A 22,221-nucleotide genomic window follows, 5' to 3' on the forward strand; every position below is an offset into this window, starting at 1 on the left:
GTGTCTGTTTGGAAGCGATCTGGGGAAGTCCACTATCCACTCCAGTACCGCTCCGTGAACCATTCCTGGGGTCTGGCCAAAATGGGGCCTATGGTGTCAACTTCGTGCTCTTCGAAGCTACGAACTTCCTGAGCACTTCCCCCAGGATTTTGAATGGGGGAAAGGCGTATGCGTCCACACCCGACCAATCCATGAGAAACGCGTCTATTGCGAAGGCTCTCGGATCTTCTACTAGAGAGCAAAAGATCTCTATTCTTTTGGAGAGGAACGTCGCAAACAGGTCTATGTGAGGTCTCCCCCACAGGGACCAAAGACTTTCGACACACTTCTTCGTGAAGAGTCCATTCTGTGGGAAGGACCTGATTTCTCCTGCTCAAGTCTGTCCGCTCTTCACATTCTTGAATCCCTTGAACAAACCTTGTGAGGAGAGTTATGCCTCTTTCTTCCGGTCCAGGTAACAGGTGTCTTGCAACTGATAGAGGGAGAAAGAGTGCGTGCCTCCTTGCTTGCGTATGTAAGCCAGAGCCGTGGTGTTGTCTGAGTTTATCTGTATCACCCCGTCTCTGACTATCTCTTCGAAGAACTTTAAGGCTAGGTGTATGGCCACAAGTTCCTTGCAATTGATGTGCCAGGGACACCTGTTCCTTTGTCCAGGTGCCTGACACCTCCTTTGCTCAACAAGCGTCGCTCCCCATCCCGACTCCGAAGCGTCGGTAAACAACACTTGGTCTGGGTTCTGCAGAGCAAGCGATACGCCTTCGTTCTTTTGAAGCTGAGGGATCCACCACTTCAGATGATCTTTTACTTCTTGTGGAAGTTGGAAGATGTCCGAGAGTTGACCCGTCTTCCAACTCCACACCTCTTTGAGGAAATACTGAAGAGGCCGAAGGTGAAGTCTCCCTAGCGAGAAGAACTTTTCCAATGAGGACAGGGTCCCTAAAAGGCTCAGGTAATCCCTCGCTGAGCTGTTCTTTCTCTCTAAGAAGCTCGAGATTCTCGACAAACCTCGAGCGATTCTGTCTCGCGAAGGATATACTCGAAAACCCCGAGAATCCATCTGAATCCCCAGATAGACCAAGTTCTGGCTGGGGATCAGTTGTGACTTCTCGAGGTTGACGAGCAACCCTAGCGAATCTATCATGCTCCTTGTTACTTCTAAGTCCTCCAAGCACTGACTCTTCGACTTGGCCCTGATCAGCCAGTCGTCCAAGTAGAGGGATGTTTAGTTTATCCCCTCTAGGTGAAGCCATCTTGCTACATTCGCCATCAGGTTGGTGAATACTTGTGGGGCTGTAGACAGACCGAAGCACAGAGCCCTGAACTGAAAGATCTTGTCTCCTATCACAAAGCGAAGATATTTCTTTGACAAATGGTGAATGGGAACGTGGAAATATGCGTCTTGCAGGTCCAGAGAGACCATCCAATCTCCTGGACGAAGCGCCGACATTACAGAGGCGGACGTTTCCATACGAAACTTCTTTTTCTGTACGAAGCGATTCAGAGCGCTTACGTCCAGAACTGGCCTCCACCCCCCCGATGCCTTTGGTACTAGAAAAAGGCGATTGTAAAATCCCGGGGAGTGTGGATCCTGCACAAGTTCGATGGCCTCTTTTTCCCACATTTGCTCCACCATTTGAAGGAGAGTCTTTCTCAGTAACGGGTCTCTGTACCCTCTGACAGTTCCCGAGGCGTAGATGTTAGGGGCGGGCGTGTTGTCGAAGGGGATTACATATCCCTTCTTCAGGACGACACTGACCAAAGGTCGGCTCCCCTTTCTGCCCATACTCCTGCAAAGTTCAGGAGTCTGGCGCCCACTGGTGCTTGGAGGAGCAACAAGTCACTTTGCTTTCTTGAAGGGCCTAAATGAAGACCTTCCTCTCTTTTCAGAGCTCTTCTTTCTGGCAGGGGGACGAGCCGCTGCACCTCCACGAAAGGGCTGCTGAGTAGGACGAGATTCCTTCTTCACCGTCGACACTACCGGTCGTCCTTTCTTGGACGTTTGTGTTAGTAGGTCTTGTGTCGCCTTCTCAGTTAGCGAGCGAGATATATCCTTCACTAACTGAGAAGGAAACAGATGATCTGATAGAGGGGCGAACAGTAAGGCAGTCCTCTGGCTCGGAGAAACCCCTTTCGATAATAGGGATCCATACACTGATCTCTTTTTCAGGAGACCAGCACCAAAAAGGGAAGCCACTTCACCCGAACCGTCCTGTACTGCCTTGTCCATGCAGGACAGGACGCTATGGAGAATTTCTGGGTTTTTCAGAAACTCCGGATCCTTAGATTTGTTGGCCAGAACTCCGAGTGACCAATCCAGAAAATTGAAACACCTCTACAGTGACAAAAAGTCCCTTTAGAAGTGGTTCAACTCTGAAGTGCCTCCAGTCGCTCTGACCGATCCTAAGGAGTGACGTCTAGAGGCCTCCACTAAATTGGAAAAGTCGGCATCTGCAGAGGCAGGTAAAGAAAGACCCATAGTCTCTCCTGTCCCATACCAAATACCTCTCTTCCCGTGCAATCTGGAAGGAGGCATGCAGAATACCGTCTTTCCTAACTCCTTCTTCTTGTCCATCCAAGAATCTAAAGAATGGAGTGCCTTCTTCATTGATATCGCAGGCTTCATTTTTAAAAAGGCCGACGATTTAGCCGTAGCTGAGCTCGAAAAGAGCGAAACGAGGAGAAGGAGGAGGCCACAGGACTAAGAGAATCTCCAAACTCTTGAAGTAGTAATGAGGCCAAGACTTTATAACTAGAAAGTCCCTCATTAGCAGGAGGTTCGTCGTCAGACAACTCGTCTAACCCTCGATCAGACGAAGGAGAAAGTTCACGTTTGGAGGGAGAGTCTTTCCAAGACCTCCTATGTCTGAAGGAGAGGAGCTCCTATTTGGCGAAGAGTCATAACCTCCAGGAACGAGTCCCCTCTCTGCCTCCTGGCTCTTGACTCTTGCCTCCTGGCTCTTGACTCCTTGCCTCCTGGCTCGACTCCTGCCTCCTGGACTCCTGCCTCCTGACTCCTGACTCCTGCCTCCTGACTCCTGCCTCCTGACTCCTGCCTCCTGACTCCGGACTCCTTCTCCGCCTCCTGACTCCTGCCTCTTGGCTCCTGCTCTTGGTCCTCTGCCTCCTGGCTCCTGCCTCCTGCCTCTTGCTCCTGGCTCTTGCCTCTGGCTCTTGCCTCTTGCTGGATGCCTCTACACTCTTGGCTCTGGGCTCCTGCCTCCTGGTTGACTCCTCACTCCGTGGCTCTTGGCTCCTGCCTCCTGGGTGACTCCTCACTCCTGGCCGGTGCCAGACGTCTGATTGTTTCATCAGGTTCGGACCCGGAACCTCACCTCGAGTAGGAGTATCGATCCTGGAGGTAGATACCTCCATACGTCTGGAGGATCTTTTAATAGGAAGGGAAGTGTCTTTCCTTCTAGGAGGCTCCTTTGACAGGACTCCTACAAACGACGAAATCTGGTTCCCTGCATCGCCATCATGAACCTCTTTGTAGCCTCCTCTTTATCCTCTTCGGGAGGAGGGAAGGAGGAGGGGAGGGAGTCCATAGCCCCTCCACCTCCTGCCTCCTTCTCACTCTGGTTGAAAGAATGGCTCTTCTTGCCTTCTTCACTCCCGATGGAGACTCCTCAGGAAGTTTTCAGGCTCGAGTCGATAGTCGGAGCCCTCCAACTCCTCTTGAGAGGCCGAGATCGATCTGAATCTCTCCAATCACGTCTCGGTGATGAAGATCCCGACGACGAGAAACACTCACGTAGGACGCTTTTACAATAGCGGTCCTTGGCAGTCTGGGTGTCACAGAAACCGCCGAAGGGACACCTGATCGGTGGGGATTCTCCACACCTCCTTTCGGCTTTCGACATTCCTTCTCCTCTGGGCATGTGAGCTTGGAAGAGGTCTAGACCTAGGAGTGTTGCTGAGCCGACCAGATGCCCCCTCCACTACACTGGGGGACACTCATATCACTGTCCACTGACAAATCACTAGCCTTACCTTGTATGGCAGCCATTTTGTTTTCCATCAACTTGAAGGCTGCTTTTAGATCTGCAAGTTCTTTTGCTGGATCTACAGGTTCTGCAATAGGAGAAGGGGCTGCAATGGAAGAAGTAGCAATACTTACCCTTGGGGAAGATCCCTAGCTTGGAATTAGTTCAGATCTCGAACTACTTAAACTTCTATGAGAAGCCTTCCTCACTCTTTCTCTTTCTAACTTTTTTAAATAATTAGTTAGATTCTTCCATTCGTTCTCACTCAATTCTCACATTCCTTACAAGTATTAGTAAAAGAACATTCATACTCCCTGCACCTCTTGCATACCGTGTGAGGGTCTACCGAAGCTTTCGGCAACCTCACCTTACAGCCTACATTACACACAACGTCTCACAACCATACCAGAGTCAGACATATTTAAAGAAAAATCCAAAATCAAGTCCACAAAACAGTCCACAAAAGCGTATGCCAATCCAACAATCCAGATACGTCACCAAAAGTCGGTCAAGAGGATCAATTGCCGTGAAAAAAGAAAAACCAATCGAGAGGAACCAAACAACAATGTTGATGGTCCGGGCGACAGAAGAATTCTGATTATAAAAACGGATGGTTCCTAGTCCTGCCACCCAGGGCAGGGCGGTAGATCACCTGACCTACCTGTAGCGTGTGCCGCGAAATTTGAAATTCTGTCGGAGACGACGGAGTCTATAGCTAAGTATATATCTGGCAGGGAAGTTGAATGTATAAAACTGTTCTTGTAGCCCTCAATATTTGGCAAAATCGAAGTATCCAAAGAGAGACATTATCCAGTACGTAATTTGATCAGAGAGAGAGAGAGAGAGAGGGAGAGATGAGAGAGAGAGAGAGAGAGAAGGGATGAGAGAGAGAGAGAGAGAAGAGACGCTTTGGCGAACATGGTCTCGGGGGAGGGGATATCGCTTGGCATTCTGGCTTGTTATGATCGTGGATATTGTAGAAGGATTTCGACCATACTCGTTTGCCAAATCGACGATACGAACGCCACGTTCATGCTTTGCTATAATTTCATGTTTTGCTTCCATCGAAATCATTTTCTTGGGTTTTTTCTTATCACCTGCTTTGTCTTTAGCTTTGAGACCCATGGTTAATAATAAAATAGACAAAATAACACGAAAAATAGGCGCAAATACAACGAACTAAACAACGACGTGTTAACATGCAGCACCAACAAACAAACAGACTGAACGCCATTTATCGGTCGCCTATACAACTAACACTCATCGCAAAATCGTATCTCAAATATTTCGTTGTAAATATCAAAGCTTGTATTTTCGCAAATTTTCTGTTATATCTCAAAACATTCGTATATTAGGGCAATCGTATGTCAAGTTTCCAATGTAATTTGATCAGAGAGAGAGAGAGAGAGAGAGAGAGAGAGAGAGAGAGAGAGAGAGAGAGAGAGAGAGAGAGAGAGACGCTTTGGCAACAATGGTCTCGGGGATTGACGTAACGTTTATTTTCTGAACAGATAGGACAGAGAAGTGTTCGTCTCATTAAACGGCCTCTGACTCATGGCAGGAAATGTTTTGTTGATACTAATATATAAGCCTATTTAAAGATACATTTACTTTAATTAGTCTATATGATACGTAAATAGTAATCAGCTGTTCTTGTAGCCCTCAAGATTTTGCAAAATCACTCCAGGTTGTACATAAAACTTCAAGAATGTAGTGTCACCAGAGGATTACAATGTTTTTACCTTCAAGAACCAGCATTTCTTTTATGAAAATAACCTCCAGGTTGTACATAAACTACAGGAAACGACATGTAGTGTAACCAAAGGATTATACAAGTAGGGTTTTTAATAACTTTTTATTAGTTTAAGACATATTTCCAAAGGGTCGTTCCGGCTTACGACGATTTTCGGCTTACGACGCGTCTCAAGAACGGAACCCCCGTCGTAACCCGGGGACTGCCTGTACATCTGTGAACCAGTCGTGGGCGGGCCAGAACGGAGCTATCAACGTCATCCTTGCTCCCTCTGACGCTGCGAATTTCCTTAACGTTTCCCCTATAATCTTGAAAGGCGGGACGCGTAAAGATCCAGATTCCTCCAATCCATCAGGAATGCATCTATTGCCACTGCTCTTGGGTCTGCAATAGGGGAGCAGTATAGATCTATCCACGCATTCCAGGAGGTCGCAAATAGATCGAGATGGGGCCTGCCCCACGTCCTCCACAGCTCCTGGCATACGTCCGCGTGCAGAGTCCACTCTGAGGGAAGGACTTGATTCCTTCTGCTTAGCAGATCCGCTCTGACATTTCTTTCTCCCTGTACGAACCTGGTGAGAAGCCTTATGTTCCTTTCCTCTGACCACAAGAGGAGCGATCTCGCTGTCTCGTACAGGGAGAAAGAGTGAGTCCCCCCCCCCCCCCCTGTTTCCGAATGTACGCCAGGGCTGTAGTGTTGTCGGAGTTGATCTGAAGATATTTCCCTTTTTACGAGGGGTTCGAAGGTCTTGAGAGCTAACCAAATCGCTGTTAGCTCCTTCTTGTTGATGTGCCAGGAACACTGATCCCCCATCCAGGTGCCTACACTTCTCTCGACCCGAGAGTAGCTCCCCAACCTTTGTCCGAAGCGTCTGCATACAACACTAGGTTGGGGTTCCGAACCTGCAAGGAAAGGCCTTCCTTGAACAATAGAGGGTCTAGCCACCAACGTAGATCCTCCTTTATCTCTTGCGAAATCTTGAAACGCAAAGTCCAGACCTTGAGATTTCCGATCCCAGTTCCTCGTCAGGAGAACTGTAGGGGTCTGAGGTGCAACCTTCCTAGAGAAACGAATTGTTCCAGCGAGGAGAGTGTCCCCACAGACTCATCCACTCCCTCGCTGTGCATACATCTTTCTCTAGAAGATTGCTACCTTCTCCAAACCTCGGGTTTATCCTCTCTGGGGACGGATACGCCCGAAAAACCTGAGAAGCCATCAGAATCCCCTGATAGATACGCTCTTGACTGGGGATTAGCTGTGACTTCTCGAAATTCACTAGCTAACCCAGAGAAGCTGCTAGATCCAACGCCCTCACTCGTAAGTCCTCCAGACATTTCTCCTTGGAATTTGGGCCCCTGATAAGCCAATCGTCCAAGTAGAGGGAAATCCTCACTCCCTCGAGATGAAGCCACTGGGCAACGTTCTTCATCAGTCCTGTGAATACTTGGGGCCGTGGAAAGGCCGAAGCATAGGGCCCTGAACTGAAAAACGTTCCCTCCCCACATGAATCTGAGATATTTGCGAGAAGAAGGATGGATCGGCACATGGAAGTAAGCGTCCTGAAGGTCCAGCGACACCATCCAGTCCCCGGGACGAAGAGCTGCTAAGGACTGATGAACGTCGTCTCCATAGCGAACTTCCTCTTCTTCACAAAGACATTCAGGGCGCTTATGTCCAGAAACCGGTCTCCATCCTTCCTGAGTTCTGGGAACTAGGAACAGACGGTTGTAGAACCCCGCTGAAAGAGGGTCCTGAACCATCTCTATTGCCTCTTTCTCTAACATTGATCTCTACCGCTAGAGCGAGGGCTTGATTCATTAGTGGGTCTTTGTATTTGGCCACCAGTGCCCTTGGAGTGGTGGTCAAGGGTGGTCTCGAAATAAAGGGAATGAGGTATCCCCTCTTGATGATCGCGAGGGACCAGTTGTCCGCCCCCTTTCGTGCCCAGGACATCTGCAAAGTTCAGAAGTCTGGCACCCACAGTTGTCTGGAGGACACCCGAACTACTTCTTGGCCCTAATAGACCGGGAGAAGGTCCTTCCTCTTCTAGGTGGTCTCGAACCTCTGGAGGAAGAAGAGCGAGACGAAGGTCCTCCTCGAAAGGGTTCTTGCCTACTTTGAGCCTCTTTCTTCGTCTTCTGCTGAAACGAAGGTTTCGGAATTCTAGCCGAGCGAGCTAGCATATCCTGCGTCGCTTTTGCTGATAACGAGCTGGAGATATCGTTAATAGTCTTCTTGGAGAAGAGTTGCGGGGAAAGCTGTGAATACAGCAAGGAAGCTCTCTGTGCGTGAGAGACCGCCTTGGTAAGAAAAGAGCAGAAAACGGCCCTCTTCTTTACCACTCCTGCACCAAAAAGTGAAGCAATTTCCCCGGAACCGTCTCTCACTGCCTTGTCCATGCAAGACAGAAACTGCGTGGAGGTCTTCAGGCGAAAGATGTGCTTGCTCTTGAGTCCTCTTAGCCAACACTCCCAGGGTCCAGTCAAGAAAGTTAAAAACTTCTAAGACTCGGAACATTCCCATCAGAAGGTGATCCAACTCGCTCATAACACCCCACGTCGTCTTCGCAGAATTCAGCGCCGAGCGACGTGCGGAATCGACCAACGAAGAGAAGTCCGAGTCTGCCGAAGAGGGAAGAGTTAGACCCAAGGGCTCTCCTGACTCGTACCAGAACCCATCTTACCCGTCAGCTTGGACGGGGGAAAAGAAAAAACTGTCTTTGCCCCTTCTCTTCTTTTGAAAGCAACCAGTCGTCAAAGTTCTTCATAGCCTTCTTCATAGACACTGTAGGCTTCATCTTAACGACTGAAGACTTCTTAGCCGTATTGGTCGTTGAAAATAAGGACGGAGGAGACGGAGGAGCAACGGCCGAAAGAGACTCCCCAAAATCTTGCAAGAGGAGGTCTGTAAGTCTCTTATACGAAGAAACCGAAGCATCCTTGGGCAAATCTTCCTCCGAATCAGCAACAAATTCTTCCGAAGAATGACGTCTAGAAGCTCTACTGCCCGGAGGAGAGCTAATCCTTGGAGAGCGCCTGTTCGGAGAGCGCCTACTAGGCGAGCGCCTACTGGAAGAAAAACCACCGGGAGAGCGCTTACACGGGGAGCGCCTACTTTGAGAGCGCCTACCAGGAGAGCGCCTCCCAGGAGAGAGCCTACTAGGAGAGCGCCTAGTTGGAGAGCGCCTACTAGGAGAGCGCCTACTTTGAGAGCGCCTCCCCAGGAGAGAGCCTACTTGGTGAGCGCCTGCTAGGAGAGCGCCTACGACTTGGGGAGCGCCTACTAGGAGAGCGCCTACAAGTGGAGGCCCGTCTGTCGGAAACAGATTCTAACTCCACAGAAGAGCGTCTGGATAAGGGAGAGCGCCTATCAGGCTCTCTGCGCCTGCTAGGCTCTTGGCGCCTGCCATCCTCAATACGCCTGCCAGGCTCTTGACGCCTGCCACGGGAGAGAAAAATCCACAGATGAATCCCTGTCAGAAGCGCGGCGCTTACAAGGCTCTGAGCGCCTATCCAATCGGGATGTGATCAACGAGGATAACGGGGAGAAAACTTCCGTTGCCGCCTACCAGGCTCTTGGCGCCTACTAGGCTCTTGGCGCCTACTAGGCTCTTGACGCCTACTAGGCTCCGAGCGCCCGTCCAAAGGAGAGTGGCCACCAGGCGAAGAACTCTTCCTTCGCTCCTGACGAAAACGAGGTTCTTGACGTCTGTCAAGCTCTTGACGCCTAACTGAAGAGGAGCGGAAATCCTGATGAGAGAGCCTGTCTGGCTCCTTACGCCTTACATGCTCACAACTCTTGCTGGGAAGAGAGGAGAGCCTACTCGGAGAAAGATCCCGAGCTCCAGCCTGCACTTCTGACCTCATACTAACAGGCTCAAAAGCTCTTCTAGCCAAAGGAGATTTAGCCGAAGGAACGTTCTTAGACTTCTTTACCGGAAGTGAGGCGTCCTTCCGACGATGAGAAGTCCCGGCAATAGACTCCGCTAAAGCCGCAATCTGCGCCTGCAGACCCGCCAGGATACGCGCAGGAGATCTCTTAAACTCCTCTACAGGGGACGAAGTCCGAGAGCGAACAGGAGAAGCGTAACCGGACGAAATCTTGGTTCTCTTGCGTTCCACTTCTGGCTCTTCCGCGAAGGATTCGGGGCTGGAAGGAAGGGCGCAAGGATCCTTCCAGGGCCTCTTGAGAGGGCGAGACGACTCCGATGCGCTCCATCTACGCTGAGGAGAAGGCGACGAAGATGACGAGAAGCACTGGCGCAATAACTCCTTCTTGTTCGATCCAAGGCAGCCTGGGAACGAGCAACAGGAACTGCCGAGGGGACGCCTGACCGGTGGGGTTCTCCCTAACCTTCCTGCGGCTTTCGACTTTCCTCCTCCACTGGGTCTGGGAGTCTGGAAGAGGTCTAGGCCTGGAAGCGTTAGTGAGCCGGTCAGATGCACCCTCCACTGCACTAGGGGCACTGCACTGATTACTTGCACTATCATCACTCTTACCTTGTCGAGAGCGAGCGAGGCTCTCCTTACTCCTGATCGAGGCTCTCCCAGAAGCAACTTCGCAAAACGAATCTTCGGGTTCAAAGCTGGGCGCAGGGGCTGAAACTGGAGAAGGAACTACTTCTACTACAGGATTCTCAGCGTCAACTTCACTCACCCTCGATCTACTAGAACTCTTTGAAGAAGCCTTGCGCACCCTATCCTTCTCTAACTTTCTCACATAAGAAGAGAGAGCCTTCCAACCATCCTCATCCAAATTCTCACACTCTTTGCAAGGGTTAATAAAAGAGCATTCATTACCTCTACACGACTCAAATCACCGAGTGAGGATCTAATGCAGCTTTAGGAAGCCTAACTTTACATTCCTTCTCTGAACAAACCCTAAATAAACTAGGTTTCTTAACTTCAGAATCATCCATGATTATAGATATGTAAGAGAAATCCAAAAGAAAAAATCCAAAAAAGAGTCCAAAAAGCGTATGCCAAGCCAACAAACAAAGGGTACTTCACCAAAATCCAAATCGTCGGCAACGAGAACGAATTTTAACTATCGTAAGGACTGAACAACAGGTGTTGTCCAGCCGGCGACAGAAAATAATCTGACAAGAAAGGGGGACTGGTTCTTACACCCGCCTCCCAGCGGCGGGTAAGGTAGATCACCTGACCTACCTGTAGCGTGTGCCGCGAGTTTTGAATTTTCTGTCGTGACGTCAGAGACCTAAGCTAAGTATATATCTGGCAGGGAAGTTCATGTACAAAATAATATAGTAATCATTTACATTGACTTCTACATAATATAATATATATATATATATATATATATATATATATATATATATATATATATATATATATATATATATATATGTGATTAATATATATATATATATATATATATATATATATATATATATATATATGTGTGTGTGTGTGTATATATATATATATATATATATATATATATATATATATATATATATATATATATATATATATATATATATATATATATATATATATAGACATGCACGCACACGCACACACACCACACACACCACACACACACCACACACACACACCACTACACACACTACCTGGCACCCTATATTATGCCATTCTATATCAGGAACTTGAAAATAGAAAATACACAATTATGAAATATTCGGAGGTGGGGGTTTATGAAATCAACCCTTACTATGACAAAGGCTGAATGTATTTCAAAACATAAAAATGATATTGTTAGTATACAATAAAGTTTTGTACATACTTACCTGGCAGATATATACTTAGCTATAGACTCAGTCGTCCCGACAGAATTTCAAAACTCGCGGCACACGCGACAGGTAGGTCAGGTGGTCCACCATTCCCGCCGCTGGGTGGCAGGATCCGGAACCATTCCCGTTTTCTAAACCAGATTTTCTCTTCCACCTGTCTCCTGAGGGGAGGATGGGTGGGCCATTAATTGTATATATCTGCCAGGTAAGTATGTACAAAACTTTATTGTATCTTAACAATATCATTTTTGTACATGAAAACTTACCCAGCAGATATATACTTAGCTGATTGGCACCCTTGGTGGAGGGTAAGAGACAGCTAAATATAACTATAATAAATATATTATTAAAAAACAGGGAAAAAACAACATATGTTCTCGGATATAATAATCCATGGTTCTTACCTGATTGGGCAGAAGACTTCATGATTACTGTCTATGAGTCTGCCTGCCTCAAGAGTTCCAGCGAGGTATGGACCTATGACTGAACAACTCTTTGGATCATGTCAATGGGGGCTAGCCCACTTACGCGACAGAGCCTACTCTGGATCGTACCAAGGGGGGCTGACCCACTTACATGGTAGAGCCTTTACCTTTGTCATATCAATGGGGACTAGCCCTCTTACATGACAGAGATTTAGGTTTCTCTACGAAAAACACAAGGAGCACTGAAGCCAATCCCAATCACCTGACCATATTAGTAATGTTATAACCTATGAATTGCAAGAGGGTCCCCTATTCCCTCTTACAATCGACCAATAAAAACAACCACCAATAACATAAAGAAAAATTAACACTAAACTAAGTTAAGAAGGATTAGCCTCAGCTCCTTCTCCCAGCACTGAATCCGCGGAAACGTAAGCTCCCAGAGAGAAGCACTTTTCATAAGTAATTTTCACATCTCTTAAATAATTGGAGGCAAAAACAGAGTTACATCTCCAATATGTTGACTCTATAAGAGCCTGGAGAGAACAAGTGCTCTTACTCTGAGAATCTTGAGGTGCTCTTCACTGCATGCAAGGTGAGCCTCCCTTATCACATCCTTTATGAAGAACGTTAGGGCATTCTTCGAAATAGGTCTCTTAGGATCCTTTACAGAGCACCAGAGACTTTCTTCCGTACCTCCTAATAAGGCTTTTTGTTTTAGATAGAACTTGAGGGCCCTAACAGGACAAGGTCCTCTCCAGTTCCTTTCCCGTTAGGGAAGAAAGTCCTTTTACCTCGAAGCTTCTAGGCCATGGTTTTGAAGAATTTTCATTTTTAGCTAAGAACAGTGGTTTAAAGAAGCAATACGCTGAATTCTTTCTAAAACCTACTCTACCTTCCTAAGCCTGTAGCTCACTGACTCTCTTAGCCGTTGCTAGTGCGAAGATAAATAAAGACTTCCTAGTTAAGTCTTTAAATGAGGCTGTATGCGAAGGTACAAACTTCTCTGACATGAGGAACTTGAGGACTACATCCAAGTTCCAGCTAGGCCTTCTAATCCTCTGGTCTTTCGTGGTTTCAAACGACCTTATAAGGTCATGAAGATCTTTATTATTCGTTAGATCTAGGCCTCTATGCCTAAAAACAGAGGCCAGCATGCTTCTGTAACCCTTCACTGTTGACACTGTGAGGTTACAATTCTTCTTTAAATAGAGAAGAAAATCAGCGATGTTAGTTACAGAGGTACTGGAAGAGGATATTTTCTTAGTCTTACACCATCTTCTAAACACCTCCCACTTCGACTGATACACTTTAGAGGTGGAATATCTTCTGGCTCTTGCGACAGCCTTCGCAACCTCGCACGAAAAGCCTCTCGCTCTGACGAGTCCTTCGATAGTCTGAAGGCAGTCAGACTTAGAGCGGGGAGGTTCTTGTGAAACCTGTTGAAGTGGGGCTGTTTGAGAAGATCGCTCCTTAGTGGAAGCGATCTGGGAAAATCCACTATCCACTCCGGTACCTCTGTGAACCAATCTAGAGCTGGCCAGAAGGGAGCGATTAGAGTCACCCTTGTTCCCTCTGAGCAGGCGAACTTCCTTAACACTTCCCCTACTATCTTGAAAGGGGGGAAGGCGTACATGTCTAAACCTGCCCAGTCTAGCAGAAAACTGTCTATGGCTACTGCTTTCGGATCCGAGATCGGGGAGCAATAATTTTCTAGCCTGTTGTTCTTGTTGGTAGCGAACAGGTCTACATTCTAACTTCCCCACAACCGCCAAAGTTGTTGGCAGACTTGAAGATTGAGTGTCCATTCCGTGGGTAGGAATTGGTCTTTTCTGCTTAAAAGATCCGCACGGACGTTTCTCTCTCCCTGCACAAACCTTGTGAGGAGAGAGATTTTCCTTTCTTGAGCCCATATCAGCAGATCCTTCGCTGACTCGTACAGGGAGAAGGAATGCGTCCCCCCCTGTTTCTTTGTATATGCTAGGGCTGTTGTATTGTCCGAGTGAATTTGAATCACCAAACCTGATACCTGCCCCTCGAAATGAACGAGAGCCAGATGAATGGCTGTTAATTCTTTCTTGTTTATGTGCCAGGACACCTGTTCTCCTTCTCAGGTGCCTGACACTTCTCTCGAACCTAGTGTTGCTCCCCATCCCGAATCTGAGGCGTCTGCAAATAACGCTAGGCGAGGGTTCTTTAAGTGAAGGGAGATCCCCTTGCTTAGCTTCTGTGGATCTAACCACCAGAGGAGATTCTCCTTTATTTTCTCCGATATTGGAAAAGTCTCTCCTAGTTCTTGAGACTTCCAATCCCATCTCTCCTTCAGGTAAAATTCAAGGGGTCTGAGGTGTAGTCTTCCTAAAGAAACGAACTGTTCCATCAAGGAGAGGGTCCCCAGTAGACTCATCTTTAGGAAGACTGCCACCTTTTCCAAGCAGCGTTCTCTCCTTTCTTGAGAAGGAGATGCTAGAAAATCCCGAGAATCCATCTGAATCCCCAGATAGACAATGCTTTGCTGGGGAGTCAGCATGGACTTCTCGAGATTGACTAAAAGTCCCAGGGACTTTGGTTTAGAGTTACAAAAAGGTCCTCCAGACACTGCTCTTTCGATTGGGCTCTTATTAGCCAATCGTCTAAATATAGTGAGATCCTGATCCCTTCCAGATGTAGCCAATGAGCTACGTTCTTCATGATGTCCGTGAAGACTTGAGGGGCTGTCGAGAGTCCGAAACACAACGCTCGGAACTGAAAGACTTTTCCCTGAAACATGAATCTCGGGTATTTCCGCGATGCCGGATGAATTGGCACATGGAAATATGCATCCTGAAGGTCCAGGGACACCATCCAGTCCCCTGGACGAAGAGCAGACAGAACAGAGGAAGACGTCTCCATCGAGAATTTCTTCTTCATTACGAAGAAATTCAGAGCGCTGGAGATCTTGTAACAGTTCTATCGCTTCTTTCAAAATCATCTGTTCCACTGCCTGCCGAATCGCTAGCCTTCGGACCGGATCTGAGTATCTTGCAATCAACTCCCTTGGAGTTGTAGTCAAGGGAGGATTTTCCCTGAAGGGGATTAAATATCCTTTTCTTAGGATAGAGAGGGACCAAGAGTCCGCTCCCTTCTGCGCCCAGACTTTGGCAAAATGGAGTAGTCTGGCGCCTACTTTTGTCTGGAGAACTCTCTGTTCATCTAGACTTCCCGAAGGACCTTCTGGATGATCTATTTCTTCGCTCTGGCCTACGACCTCTAAGAGGGGCTTTAGAAGTGGAGGCTCCTCGAAAGGGCTGCATAAAAGAGGGTCTCTTTCTTTTCAATTGGTACAGCAGGCCTAAACTTCTTAGCCGAATGCATGAGGAGATCTTGGGTTGCCTTCTCTGTTAAGGATTTAGCTACCGCCTTAACCATATCCTGTGGGAATAGATGCGAAGAAAGAGGCGCGAATAAAAGAGAGGATCTCTGTATAGGAGATACCGCTCTCGTGAGGAAGGAACTAAAAACAAATCTCTTCTTTAGTACGCCTGTTCCAAATAGAGAGGCAATTTCCACCGAGCCGTCCATTACCACTCTATCTAGACAGGCCAACACACTAGAGAGCTCTTCCATCGAGACGAAATCCGTGTCCTGGGCTCTCTTCGCTAACGCCCCCATAAAGTTAAAGACTTCTAAAGTCTTGAAAAGGCCCTTGAGGAGATGGTCAAGCTTGCACATGCCCCAAGTTGCCTTCGCAGAAAGTAGAGACCGTCTCCTGGAGGAGTCTACCAATGAGGCAAAACCAGAGTCTGCAGATGACGGGAGACCCAATCCCATGGGCTCTTTGGTCTCATACCACCTTCCAGGCTTCCCTGTTAATTTGGAAGGAGGGCAGGAAAAAACTTTTACCAGCTTCCCTTTTGGATTGTAGACATTCTGCAACATTTTTTAAAGCCTTTTTCATGCATAAAGCAGGGCGCATCTTTACAAAAGATGAGGACTTATGGGCTCTAGTGCTGGACATAAGCGATCCCGGTGAGGGAGGATCAGCAGGATGAAGGGAGTCTCCGAACTCCTTGAGGAGCAGTAATGAGAGCCTCTTGTAGTCCGAGACTGCTACATCAACAGGTCTTTCTTCATCAGAGACATCTTCCAAAGGTCCAACTGAGGGAGAACGTTTGGAAGGGATAGGGCTCTTAACAGGAGAAGTACTCCTTTCCCGAGAAGGAGTGCGCTGATCTCGAGACAAATTCTTGTTCGAAGTCGAAGGAGGAGAATAATTCCTAATAAAAGAGGAACTATGATGGTCCTGGAACCTGAAAAGTTCCTTGCGCCTAACAGGCTCTTGGCGCCTACTCTTCTGACGCTCACTAGGCTCCTGGCGCCTGACTGACTCCTGGCGCCTGAGAGGCTCCTGGCGCCCTGACTCCTGGCGCTTGACTGGCTCCTGGTGCCCTACTGACTCCTGGGGCCTGACTGACTCCTGGGGCCTGACTGATTCCTTGCGCCTGACTGACTCCTGGCGCCTGCTTGACTCCTGGCGAACCGCAGGCTCCTGGCGCCTGAACCACTCCTGGCGCCTCCTCGACTCCTGACGTCCCGAAGGCTCCTGGCGCCTGAACTGATCTCGGCTCTCTTCTGGCCCCTTGAGCCTGAAACGATCGTGACTCCTACTAGATTCTAGGCTTCTCCTAGGGGAGCGGCTACGCACTTCCTGAATCAAGGGAGAGCGATGAATTGAGGAGCTTCTGTTAGGCTCCAAAACTGTCCTGAGAAGGGCGCCTATTCCGTGGAGAAGAGCGCCTATAGGGCGAAGGTAATCGCTTATCAAGCGAAAAACTCCTGTCAAAGGAGTCTCTGGAATCAGGAGAGAAGCGCCTTGGAGAGTCTGAGAGCTTCCTCCTAGCAGAAGAGGGGCGCTTAGTGGAACTCTTGACAGGAAGAGAAATGTCTTTCCTCCTTGTCGAGTCTCTGGTGAAGGAGCCTACCAAAGAGGATAACTGCTCCTGAAGGCAGATCAGGAACTTCTTATTGGGGTCCTGAAGAGAGGGCTCCTCCTGCCTCGCCTTCTTATGATCTGAAGGCCAGTCCTCAGGAAAACGCTCTGGGCTAGAGTCCGCAGCGTCTCCTTTAGGCGCCTTCCAGGCTCTTTTCAAAGGGCGAGATTGAGAGGTCGAACTCCATCCACGTCTAGGAGAGGATGAATTCGAGGCCAAAAAACACTCCCTTAGGATGCCCTTTCTGCAGCTATCCAAGGCAGCCTGGGACGCTACATCAGGATCTGCCAAAGGGACGCCTGACCGTTGGGGATGTTCCACATCCTCCCTGCGGCTGTCGACATTCCTCCTCCCCTGGTCCTGGGAGTTTGAAAGAGGTCTAGGCCTAGGAGCAATGTGGGGACACTGCACATATCACTGTCAAAACTCTTACCTTTATCCAAAGCTCGTAACTGAGCTTGCAGCTTTTTGATAGAGGCTTTTACTTTTTCCCTTTCAGAGGAAGAATCCTTGGATTCAATACAGGGAGAAGAAGCTGCGGCTAAGGGAGAAACGTTAGTTACAAGAGAGTTATTAAACTCGTTCCAGAGAACAAGATCTACTTGAGGATCTAACGGAAGCTTTCCTAATCTTATCTCTCTAAGTTTTTTACATAAGAAGTAAAGTTCTTCCATTCAAGCTCTGTTAACTTCTCGCATTCATTACAGGTGTTGTTAAATGAACATTCATTACCTCTACATTTCGAGCACGACATTATGAGGGTCTACCAAGATTTTCAGCAGCCTAGTCTTACAATCTTCCATTGTACACACCCTAAACATAGGTGAAGCCTTAGCGTCCGACATCGTGAAAGAACAATCCTAATCAAATTCGAAAAACAGTCCACAATAAGCGTATGCCAAGCCAGAGAAAAAAGAATACGTCACCAATATAAACCAATCCAAATTCTCGGCAAACGAGTAGAAATCCAAAATGGGAGGAACAAACAACAGATGTTGTCCGCCCGGCGACAGAGAAAATCTAGTTTAGAAAACGGGAATGGTTGCGGATCCCGCCACCCAGCGGCGGGAATGGTGGATCACCTGACATACCTGTCGCATGTGCCGCGAGTTTTGAAATTCTGTCGGGACGACCGCGTCTACAGCTAAGTATATATCTGCTGGGTAAGTTTTCATGTACAAAAACCATAGTTCTGAAGATGTCCTACCAGAGAGTGTGACTGGTACTGCAGCATTTTGACTGAAAGTTAACGACAGGTAGCTAGCTGATGGATGTACTTGCTTATAGGCTGCACCGTGACTGTAAAATATTGTAGTGTTAATATGTTTGTATTTGTTTGTATGGTGTTTTTACGTTGCATGGAACCAGTAATTATTCAGCAATGGGACCAACAGCTCAACGTGATTTCCAAACCACGTTGAGAGTGAACTTCTATCACCAGAAATACACATCTCTCACACCTCAATGGAATGCCCAAGAATCAAACTCACAGCTATGGAGGTGGCAGGCCAACCATACCAATCACGCCACTGAGGCATGTACTGTACTTTTCAATGTAAAAGAAATTATAAAGTTGTTTTTCTTTGTAAATAAAAACAATTGCTTTACTTGAAGGTTTACAAATAAAAATAGCTAGAATCTGCATATACTTAGAAGAGGGGTGGGGAAAGGGGAAGGGGGGAGAAAGGGGAGGGAGAGGGGAAAAGGGGAAAAAGAAAAAGGGAGGGGAGGAGGGAAGGGAAAGGGGGAGGGAGATGGAAAATGAAGGGAAGAGGAATGAGGTGGTGGAATTGGGAGGGGGAGAGGGACAAGAGGGTGAGGGGAATATAAGAGGGGAGGGGAGGGGGAGAGGGACAAGAGGGTGAGGGGAATATAAGAGGGGAGGGGAGGAGAAGGGGAAATTAGGTTTCTCTATTAGAAGAGAAAAATTATCTTTGCTGTTGCTGAACATAAGCCTGTCTCCCTTTCAACAATAGTCAGAACTTTTATCAATTCTGTGAAATAAACTGCACAGCAAAGTGGAGGAGAATCAAGCAAGGATCTGTTTTCAGCAAACTGCACAAATTTGTAGTGGATTCAGTATAAATGGATGTACTGCTAACACACTACTGTACCATAGTTCAGAAACTCCCCCACTCTCTTACCTCCAACTACCCATAGCCTGTCATTCACAGTTTTCTCAGGCAGCACTGGGTAGGTCAGCTAGTATATATAAGGCTACAAACCATCCTCGATCAAAGGCCTATCCAATAGTTTTAGTTTGGTTTAAATCCCTAAAGCTGTTTAGCCATGATCGAATACCAGAAAGACAGACGGACAAAACAGCCATTATAGTATTATTATTATTATTATTACAGTATTAGTATTACTTAATATGTATTAGATAATCATTTATTTATCATGCAAAACAGAGAGAGAGAGAGAGAGAGAGAGAGAGAGAGAGAGAGAGAGAGAGAGAGAGAGAGAGAGAGAGAGAGAGAGAGAGAGAGAGAGAATTATTTAAGGTTATTTAGTGTTAATTATAATTTTTTTTATAAAAATGTATCTAGTCATAAATATAACATCAAAATACACTAATTAGTGAGTATTTCCTTAAAAAAAAAAAAAAAAAAAAAAAAACAAAAAAAAAAAAAAAAAAAAAAAAAAACCTGCAAATTAATGAATTTTTTATGAATAACTTATAGATAGGATGGACAGAAAAATCCGCGAATAGGGGAGTCTGCAAATCTTGAGACTGCGAATACAGGGGGGGGGGGTTGACTGTATACCTAGATTTTGTAATAGTTTTATCACAAAAAGTGCATTTAATCATGAAATTGATATGAAAATACAGTAATTTGTGGATATTTCTCACAGAAAAATACCACAAATATACATGAATTTCCTGCAAATAATGGGTAGATATGGTCTATACAGAAATCTGCGAGTACATGAAATTGTGAATCTTGAAAATGCGAATACATGAGACAGCAAATCTTGAAAACTTGAATACAATGGGTCCTCCAATAGACCCACCATATTTGCAGGGGATGGGTACCAGACCCTGGCCCCCCCTATAGATAAAATCTGCAAATACTTAAAACTCCTGTAAAATTGCTTATAACCACCTGTTTTGATAGTTAAAAAAAAATTTTTTTAATGGTTATACCTGGGTATTTTAATAATTTTGTCACAAAAATGGTATGAAAATGCTGTAATCTGTGAATATTTCTCAGAAAAAAATACAGTGAGTAGGTAAATTTTCCACAAATAATGGGTATATATGGTCCATGAAAAAAATCCAATAATAGGCGACTCCGCGAATAGAGGGGGGGGGGGGTCAACTGTACATCTTTGATAAGGTGGTCCAGTTCCCCGACAATGTAGATAAAATTCTCACAGAAGAGAAGGCAGACCACCTCCTAGATGATTCGATAAAACTGGAGAAATCTTGAGAGGAGGCAGATACTCCTTTCTCCAGTGGAATACAACACTTGTCTACATCATACTAGACAAGAAGATGGGATACAGAAAATGGCTTTCCCAAGCTCCCTCTTCTCTGCCAAACAAGTGTCGATCTTAGCGAAAGCCTTCATAGAGAAGGATGGCAGCACCATCCTCAGCATCCCTGCGGATCCTGCAGGCTGTTGTATCATAAATGCTGATCCTGGAGAAGTTGGAACAGCTGGAGAAAAGAATGCAGGATAATATAAAAGAAAATATCTTGGGAGCACCGAGAAGTTAGTCGCTCCAGTTCTAAATCTTCCGCATCTGAAGAAATTGAAGAAGTAGCAATGCCTGGAGGGTTTTGTGCTGCTGAAGAGGGTTTCCGAAGAAGGCTCAAAATACTATCGAGCCATTGTTGGATGGGTGCTAATGGATCCTATACCAACTACAAATCCACATTTGAGAATTTCATCAACCTAGTTCTACATCCTTCTGAACAATATCTAATGCTTGATGAGCTTGAATCTGACATAACTGATCTAGCTATTTATGTAAACAACCACAAAATAATCAAGTATGTCATCAAGGATACTGGAAAATATCTAACAATGATGAAAGATGACTGCCAAAACCACCGATGTTAGCCAGGAGCCGGCAATGGTGTTAGAATTGGAATCATGGGCTACCTGAACTGGAGTTGTTGGCAATGAAGTAGGGATATTGATAGGAGAGGTGTTAGATAACAGAGGGGAAGAAAAAGTAGACTTCTTTGCCTCTAAAGGCAAAGGAGTTGCTTCAATATATTACTCTTACTCTCGGCCCGAAGAGCCACCTTCCTCTTTTTAGCTTTTTCCATCTTCTCTATATGAGACTTAAAAGTTCTTCCAACCTTGCTCATCTAAGCCCTGGCACTCAATGCAAGTTAAAACTTCACTACATTCCTGCTCCCTACTCTTCACACACTTAGTGTGGATCATAACAAAGCTTAGCCATTCTAGTTTTGCAGCCTTCACTGCAAAACCTAACTGCTGACAAACTAGGGTCGGACATGTTGAAGCTAGATTCTATTTAGCTACGTAAATTGAAAGCTAAAAAGCAGCTTACCAAGAAAAAACTAACACCAAATTGTACTTTGCCAAATACGACGAAAAAACCACAGAAGCAATGAAAAGTCTACTGCAAGAACCACTGATGTTACTCTATGGCCGGCAGAAAACGAATTGACAACAGTTAGCTCGGCAGTATATTGGGTGTTCCTGATAGTGGGCGGGTCTCTTTGTTACCTGCACTAACGACAGCAGCACCACTGCCGCCAATTAAATTGAATTTTCAACTGCCAGATAAGAAAGCTTACTGCTATGTAATTGTTTGGCAAGTCATTTAAGTGAAATGAAGTTCTTCAGTAACATGGTCCTAGCCTCTTCGTTCCATCAAACACCTTCCAACTCCTCTTACGTTACACATTCACTCTCTCTCCACAAACTGATAAGCAGTACGTATAATATCAATGACAGTCCCACTGAGAATCTTGAAATGCATGCAGTGTAGCAAGGAATTACTAGCAGCTGTACCCATCCTCTGGACATGTTATCAAATGAACACTCACTTCTAAATGACGTGGACATAAACATTTTCCCAGCCAACGCTACTGTATCACTGACCCGCTCAGTCAGGCACTGCCAGGGGGGCACCTACTATGTTGAGACAAGTTGATCAAGAAAGATTTTCATCACAAGGCCCCTTAAATGGCCCTTGATAAAATCCAGCTTATAATTATTGATGTTAACTGCATTTATGGTCATTTATGTTAACTCATAGTACAAATTTGAATATAGTTGGCCCATTTGACCTTTTGGGCCCCTGCTATCAAGGTCAAGGTAGGTAGGCTCA

At 46.4% G+C, this 22,221-nt stretch overlaps 1 protein-coding gene across 2 annotated transcripts in view; it reads right to left on the reverse strand.

Moving 5' to 3' along the window:
* LOC135196248 (soluble calcium-activated nucleotidase 1-like) overlaps positions 1-22,221 on the reverse strand; it is a 188,735-nt gene that overhangs the window by 136,438 nt on the left and 30,076 nt on the right. The window contains exon 2 of one of the 2 annotated variants that reach the window (XM_064222933.1): positions 18,113-18,204. The exons of the other annotated variant lie outside the window; for it this stretch is intronic. The gene's annotated coding sequence lies outside the window, so the exon portion shown is untranslated. The remainder of the gene's footprint in view (positions 1-18,112; positions 18,205-22,221) is intronic. 2 annotated transcript variants of the gene reach the window in all.

The sequence above is a fragment of the Macrobrachium nipponense genome, chromosome 17 (assembly GCF_015104395.2).
Source record: "Macrobrachium nipponense isolate FS-2020 chromosome 17, ASM1510439v2, whole genome shotgun sequence".
Classification (NCBI taxonomy): domain Eukaryota; kingdom Metazoa; phylum Arthropoda; class Malacostraca; order Decapoda; family Palaemonidae; genus Macrobrachium; species Macrobrachium nipponense.